The 7217-nt window shown below is 34.8% G+C and overlaps 1 long non-coding RNA gene across 1 annotated transcript; it reads left to right on the top strand.

Annotated features, from left to right (window-relative positions):
* Window positions 1-1670: 1670 nt before the first annotated feature.
* Window positions 1671-6835, top strand: LOC105435211. Its single transcript, XR_969227.2, has 2 exons — window positions 1671-2258; window positions 5677-6835. It is a non-coding gene; the product is annotated as an uncharacterized LOC105435211 (long non-coding RNA).
* The last annotated feature ends 382 nt before the right edge of the window (window positions 6836-7217 follow it).

The following is a 7217-nucleotide window of genomic DNA, read 5'->3' as shown; positions in this document are numbered from 1 at the left end:
ATGAGGCAACCATGAACATCAGAGCACGTCTTTCTTCGCTACTCAGTTCCTCGAGTGCTTTCGATGTTCAATTTCTTCGCCAAATCTCAATAGGTGATTACTCTCCCTTTCCTATTGTATGTACTTTCTTTTACCATTGTACGGATAAAATTATATAACTTTGTGGTAACTACTGTATTCATGATTGTAGAGTGTTTCTTAGCCTGTTTGAAAACTTTCTGTCATTGAGTTGTCTACTCATTTTTTTTCTTTGTTTGTTGAAATCAATTGTATACTTTTGTTTACTAATTTGGATTGAGTGTAGATTATCATTGAGTTGTTTGATTATTCTTATCTTAGAATATGGAATAGTTGAGTTGTTTTGGTTAGGTTAATATGGAATTGTTGTAGATTAATGTAGAATAGTTCAGATGTTTTAGGAGGCTTTGCACATGTTTATGCAGTAAGTCTTTTAGGTACTCATGTTTGTTAGAACACAAGACATTGGTAACGAAAAAACATATCAAAATTACTCTAACTACATCTAAACTCTTTAGAGATTGATGTGCATAAACTACCATAATTATAATAAATTAGAGTTGATCGGAAACGTACCTTTAAAGCTTTCCAAAATTTTTAGTAATCTTTTCACAAACTTGAATCGAGACCACCATTAGGGTTTACCCACTATTCTTCATACTTGAAACCGGATTGTGGGACCCGTAAGGTGAAGGAAATTGAAAGAGATAGAACTTAGAGGTGAAAATTTAGAGTTGAGATTAGGGAGAGAAATATGTAATTCCAAGTTAGAGAAATTGCAAAAGTTTTTTTAAAAAAATTGAAAAATAAGCTATTTATAAGCAAATTACATGTAAAAATGCATGAAATTTGTTCTTAAAATCTCAATACCTAGAAATCCACTAACCATTAGTGGAACTTAGTGTACTAGGTATTTACATTTCATGTAGCCACCTATCCCACAAAGTGTATCCAACAAAATGTTGAATTTTTTCACTAACTTAGTTCAAGGACAATGTGGTTATTTCATCTTTTAAATCAAAGTCAAATTTGACTTTTTCAAATCAAAAGTCAACATTTTGATTTTTTTTTTTTTTACCATTTTGTCTATCTTGACTAATTTTAACCTTCCGAGCATGAATCCGCATTCATTTTTTCAAAAGTCAAATCACATTTGAATATAAAGCTAATGAAAGTTTGACTTTTCAAAGTTAAAAGTCAACATTTTTTACTTTTTACAACTTTGACCATTTCCATCAATTATGAGCTTTTGAATATGAATTTGTATTCATATTTTTAATATTTAAATTATATTTAAAAATAAAGTTCTATCTCAGACTTATAACTGAAAACTATATCACATATATTCGTCGGTTCCTCTCTCTTTATCTAATGAATAGAATGTATTTTAAATTACAAATTATGAGTTTTAAGACATAAGTCCCAACAATGTTTTATCCTGCACATATTTTTCACAAATCTCGCATACATCTCACACATCTCGCACATTTCAAGCTTTCATTACGCATTTCGAAATCAAATTTAAAGTCATTTGGAGTGTTTATGCATGTTTAGTAACCCTTTTAGGTACTTAGGGCCCTTTTGGCCCATGGGTTATCACTGTGGGTTATGTAAACCCACCTTGTTTGGGGGAAGGGTTATCATAACCCTTATTTAGGGTTTTATAACTCTTCCCCGTACACTTCTCAACTTGTCTCCCTCTCTTTCTTTCCTCTCAATCCTTTTTCAACTCCCCCATAACCCTACCTCTCTTTTCCTTAAGTCTGTTATAATCCCTCGCTAACCCTCCCTTAGTTCGAGTGTGAATTCCTCATTTTCGTTGGTTAGTTTGCTTTATCTTCACCGTTTTCATCTTTCACCGATTTGGTCTTCACCATTTTCTTCTTTCATTGTTTTTATCTCCACCGTTTTTGTCTTTACCTTTTTTGTCTTTATCGTTTCGGAGGTTGGTATCATATTTCCATTTTTTCAACTTTGGTTTTTGTCGTCCCCCATCGTTTTTGGGTTTCGTTGACTGGCTTCATTTTCTCCACTTGAGACCTCTGAAACCCTTACCTGGACGAACTTGGGTTCGTTGCATGGCTGGTTTTCTAAGCTTGTTGCTCAGGCTTCTCATTCACACTCAAACTTCCCCTTGCCAGTCAAACTTCCCCTTGTCAATTAGGGTTCCTCTTTACTGACAATTGAGAGATGCTACATTCGTTCGACAGTGGAATGTTTCGAGCAAGGTAGTGATGAAGGTAATGTTTTCCCTATTGTTTTCCCTATTGTTTCCTTAATGTCGATGATAAGGTCCTCAATTGATTTTTTATATGATCGATGTCCATACTTGTATTATATTCATATGTTATTTGTCTATGCTTTGAATCTGTTAATTCTAATTTTCATTCTCACGAATTTGTTTTCATGTTTGATGTTGTTGTATAATTCCAATTTTCTTATACACATCTTATAGCAATACTGCTATTGACTGTATACTGAATACTTTTCGATTTTCCATTACAATATATTTTTGTATATTTGTTTTCTATGTGTTCTAATGTTGTTGTCCCTTCATTCATGTGTATGCACAATATTTTTATTATGTGGTCTGACTGCTGCAATTGGGTTTTGACTAACTTTTATGGTTACCTAATTTATCTTTTTCCCTCTAGTTTGTGTTGTCTTTTCCATTGTCATAAATCTTGCTCAGATTTTCTTGTTTAGTGGTCTTTAATGCATCGTTAAATTTGTCCATGACCATCTAAATAAACGTGTCATTGCATTCTGCCTTCGATGTGTTTTGTCCTCGGTTCATCTGCATAGCACCTCCCATTTCCATCTTTTTTGGTATGTCTATGCATCCATGCTGTTTGTATTCTTTTGTGTGTGTTTTAAAATCATCTCTACTTCTGTATTTGTCAATAACATTTATTGAAGTTGCAATCCCTGTTAGGGCACTTTTTGTAGTTTGTTTGCGTGCCTTTCATATCACCTCTGTTCTACTAGTGCATATTTGAAGCCTTGTTTCCATTATTTGGTGTTCATCATTATGCTTTTCGTATCACCACATTTCCTAGCATTGCATATGTGAAGACATTTGTTCTGCTTCATGAAATTCGATTTCAAATTATTGAACGAATTTCCTTCCTTTGAGGCACCAAATATTTTTCCTTCATTTACGTGCATTTTTCCGGATTATTATTAACGGTTTTTTCATTTGTCTATCGTATGGGTTTTTTCATCGATAGGGAACGATATTTGTTCGCAAACCTTTTTATTTTTTTTCCCTCCATCCACCAAGAATGTCTGCCACTAATATTTATTTTATCTTTTTGTTATGCAATTAGCCTATGTTGGTAATCTGAACTTCCGAGGCACTAGGGTTTCTATGTATTTAAGTACTTTAATTTATTTTGTTCGGCATATGTTTTTCACTTATAACATTGTAATACATACTAAATGTTACCGAAAAACACTAGTACTGTCAACTTTGTATGTGGACTTTCATAAATTTTTCTAATGTACTTTATAAACATATTTTTCATGTCTTCGATGCATGTTACATGCTTATGTCTATTTTCAAAAGTTATCATTTCCAAAGTAAGCACATTTTTCTATCCAAAGAACTATGACCTTTATAATCGTCTTACCAAATGATCACTATTTTGTTTATTCAACTTCATCTATCTTTAAAAAGATGGAACGTGAATATATCTTATAATGCAAGTTGTTTTCCAAAATATTTTTTTTTACATTGTGTTAGGCTTTTTATATTATACTTCGTGGTTCATCGTATCTTTTGTATTAGTACTTTTTTCATTATGGTGTACTTGAAAATATAACTTCGAGTCCCTAAAAGAAAATGAATTGAACGTCAACACTGAATATGGAACAACTATTTATGTCACTAGTTTTGAAGTCACATGGTTCTTTCCAAATATGCTTTCAAAGTACCCTATTTTTAACCTTCATTCAACATTTGGTATATGCGTACAAAAGGTTCATATTCTATTTTAGTTTATATTTTTCTTGTGAAAACGAGTGGAGCTCAATAATTAGTCACACAACTTATAATTAATAAAGCGTTTAAATTTAAACATATCACTCATAAAAAGCATCGTCTCTTGAACACACGTACACACTGTGTATGATTTTCAAATCTATTTACTACAATATGAGACGTACGCTCCCATCCCCTATTCCTCAAACTATCTAATAGTCTAAGTACTTTAGCAAGTTCTCATTTTATAGCATGAAATGGATTCAGCAGAGCTTCCTGCAAAACTAATAGTCTTCACAATCTCTCAACGTCAGTTACTAATGACGTTGGAAGAATTAATGAATGACCGCAAGAGGTTAACACAAACACCTTGGAATAAAATTAGGTAGCTAGCGTACTTTTGACCTTGTCTGTCGTCAAAGTACAAGAATGGACAGAAAATGTTTTGCCATTCTATGCCACCTACTGAGAACAAATGTCGGATTAGCATTGACAAAAATCATCGATGTAGAGGAGATGGTTGCTATGTTCCTCCACGTGCTGGCCCACGATGTGAAGAACCCAGTGATCCAATTTGAGTTTGTTCGGTCTAGTGAGACAATTTCATGGCATTTCAACTAGTTTTGTTGGTCGTCTTACGTCTGCATGGTGAATTGTTGACAAAACCACAACCAGTCACGAGCACATGCACAAATTCACATTGGCGGTGTTTCAAGGTTTTGGTTTGTTGTATTGGGTTTAATTGAAAGATCAAATTTTGATGTTTTGATTCAACGTTTCGTATACACTACAAAATTGCCTCGGTGCACTAGACGAACATGGCGGCAACTGATCGCCCTAGGTATAGAACACATAAGGACGAAGTTGCCACAAATGTCCTTGACGTATGCGACACGAAAAGACATTTCGTATTTGTTTTAGTTGGTTGGGAAGGATCCGTAGTTGACTCGTGCATCTTTCGAGATGTTATTTCAAGATCTAACAAACTGAAGGTTCCAAAGGGTAACCACAACTACTACTCCATTAAATGTTATTTAAAATTCATGTAATTACATAACTTAACACTGTTAATGTTAAGATAGAGTATTATTGCCTATGCGATGCGGGGTACCCTAATGCGGAGGAATTTCTGGCTACCTACAAAGGACAAAGATACCACATGTAGGAGTGTCGTGGAGTTGGAAATGCACCAACAATAGTGAAAGAGTTCTTTAACATGAAGCATTCTTCCGCACATAATGTTATTCAAAGAGCTTTTGGTCTATTAAAGGGTCGATCGACATCCTCCACAGAAAGTCCTACTACCTCGTTCAAGTCAAACGTCGCACGATTCTGGCGTGTTGTCAGCATAATCTCATAAACAGAGAGATGACGAACGATGATATTTTAGAGGACATTGATGAAGGGGACTTGATCTACGGAGTTAGTAGAGGAATGACTTAGCCAAAGAGATATTCAGTGAATGAGAGTTGCGTAATCATTAGTACCCATTGTGTTACAGCAGTATCATGTTATTTTAATTTTTTTAATATTGAAACTCTTGTTGTATGTGTTTATGAACGAAATTAATGAAACACTAACCCATGACACGATACGAAGATTTTATTTTTTCCCATGTGTGTAATTATTCTCTAATAATTGACTTACAATTTCTTTTTCTTCCAATTCTTTGTCAGTATGACTAGTACGTCAAGGGCCCCGAAACATCTGTAGAATAAGGAGGTCTTGGTGAACGTGGGAGGCTGGAGGTCAGACAATGGAACGTTCAAACCCATACCTAGCACAATTGGTTAGAATGATGGTGGACAAGATGCCATGATGCATTGTCAAAACAACCACTTGTTACAGAAAGTCGGATAAAGTCTTTGAAGAGAACAATCTAGGAAATTGCTTAAATACAAGGCTTAGCATGTAATGGGTTTGAATGGAATGACGATGCTATGTGTATAATTGCTAAGAAGGACGAGTTTGACAGTTGGGTCAAGGTAGGGAAATAAGTATACGTGAACCACTATTCGCTTCTAATGGTATTGAAAGCTGACAATTATTTTTTATTCCATTCACAAACCCATCTTGCAACGAAGGGCTCCTAAACAAGCATTTCCCCAATTACAACGAATTATCGTATATGTTCAGGAAAGATTGTGTAACGAGGGCACGTGTAGAGACATTCATCGATGTTGGGTCCAATAAATCGGGTGAGTACGAGGGATTTCCACATGAAGATGGAATCGATATGGAGATTCCTACTATGTACAGCCAAGGCCTGAACATGTTGCCTGAGGACGTAATGGACGCACGACATGGTCGATCAAGTGACTGTAAACTGGGTTCGAGTGGATCAAAGAGGAAGTGGGGAGGACAAAATATGGACATTGTGGACGTCATTCGCGATGTCAATGGAATTTTCAAATTACCCGCTGAGGGCCATTGCGGATTGGCAGAAGTTAGTTATGCAGGATGAAAGCGCAACCCATGGAAAATTCATTCGACAGTTGCAAGCTATCCCAAGGCTGAGTAGATTGGACAAGGCGTGCTGTATGCGAATAATGGCAGGCTACTTTTTCGACATGAAAGCATTTTTTAACGTACTCGAGGACATGAAGATGGACTACTGAACGATCATTCTACAAGATAACTCATGACAATTAGTCAAATTCCATCACTTGACCCGTGTTTTTTTTTTTTTTTTGCTTATGCATTATGTTCTCTATATTTGACTTCAGTTTATAACTCCCTTGCACCAAATATTTTTGCACCAAATATTTTGCGCAACGATATCGTTTGGTTTAACTGATTTTTTTTTCTAGTACATTGTATAAAATAATTGTTATTTGTGTTGGAATTTATGTTCTAAACTTCGTAGATTATAAATATAATTCATTGACTGTTATTAATAAAGTGTTATTATTGTAATAATTGTTATTGATTAAATTATTAGTTTTGTCTTAATAACCCAAGTCCAATAAACTAACATCCTAAGCTGTTTAATGAGTCTTGAACAGTATGTAGAGACATACATGGATCAATGTTCAAAATCAGCTTAAAGGGTCTATAGTATAGGGATAAGGTTGGGTACCTTATTCTGATAACATTATTGATACGACTCACTTTGTATTTGATACAAACACAATGATCCAACGCGTTCATGAAGTTGACATGCGAGTGAGGGTATCCTATGCAATGAGTTTGCATAAGATCGGACTGCGAAATAGTA

This window comes from Cucumis sativus, chromosome 4 (assembly GCF_000004075.3).
Source record: "Cucumis sativus cultivar 9930 chromosome 4, Cucumber_9930_V3, whole genome shotgun sequence".
Taxonomy (NCBI): Eukaryota; Viridiplantae; Streptophyta; class Magnoliopsida; order Cucurbitales; family Cucurbitaceae; genus Cucumis; species Cucumis sativus.
Note: the sequence above shows the minus strand (reverse complement) of the source record. Positions and strands in the feature narration are given on the sequence as shown.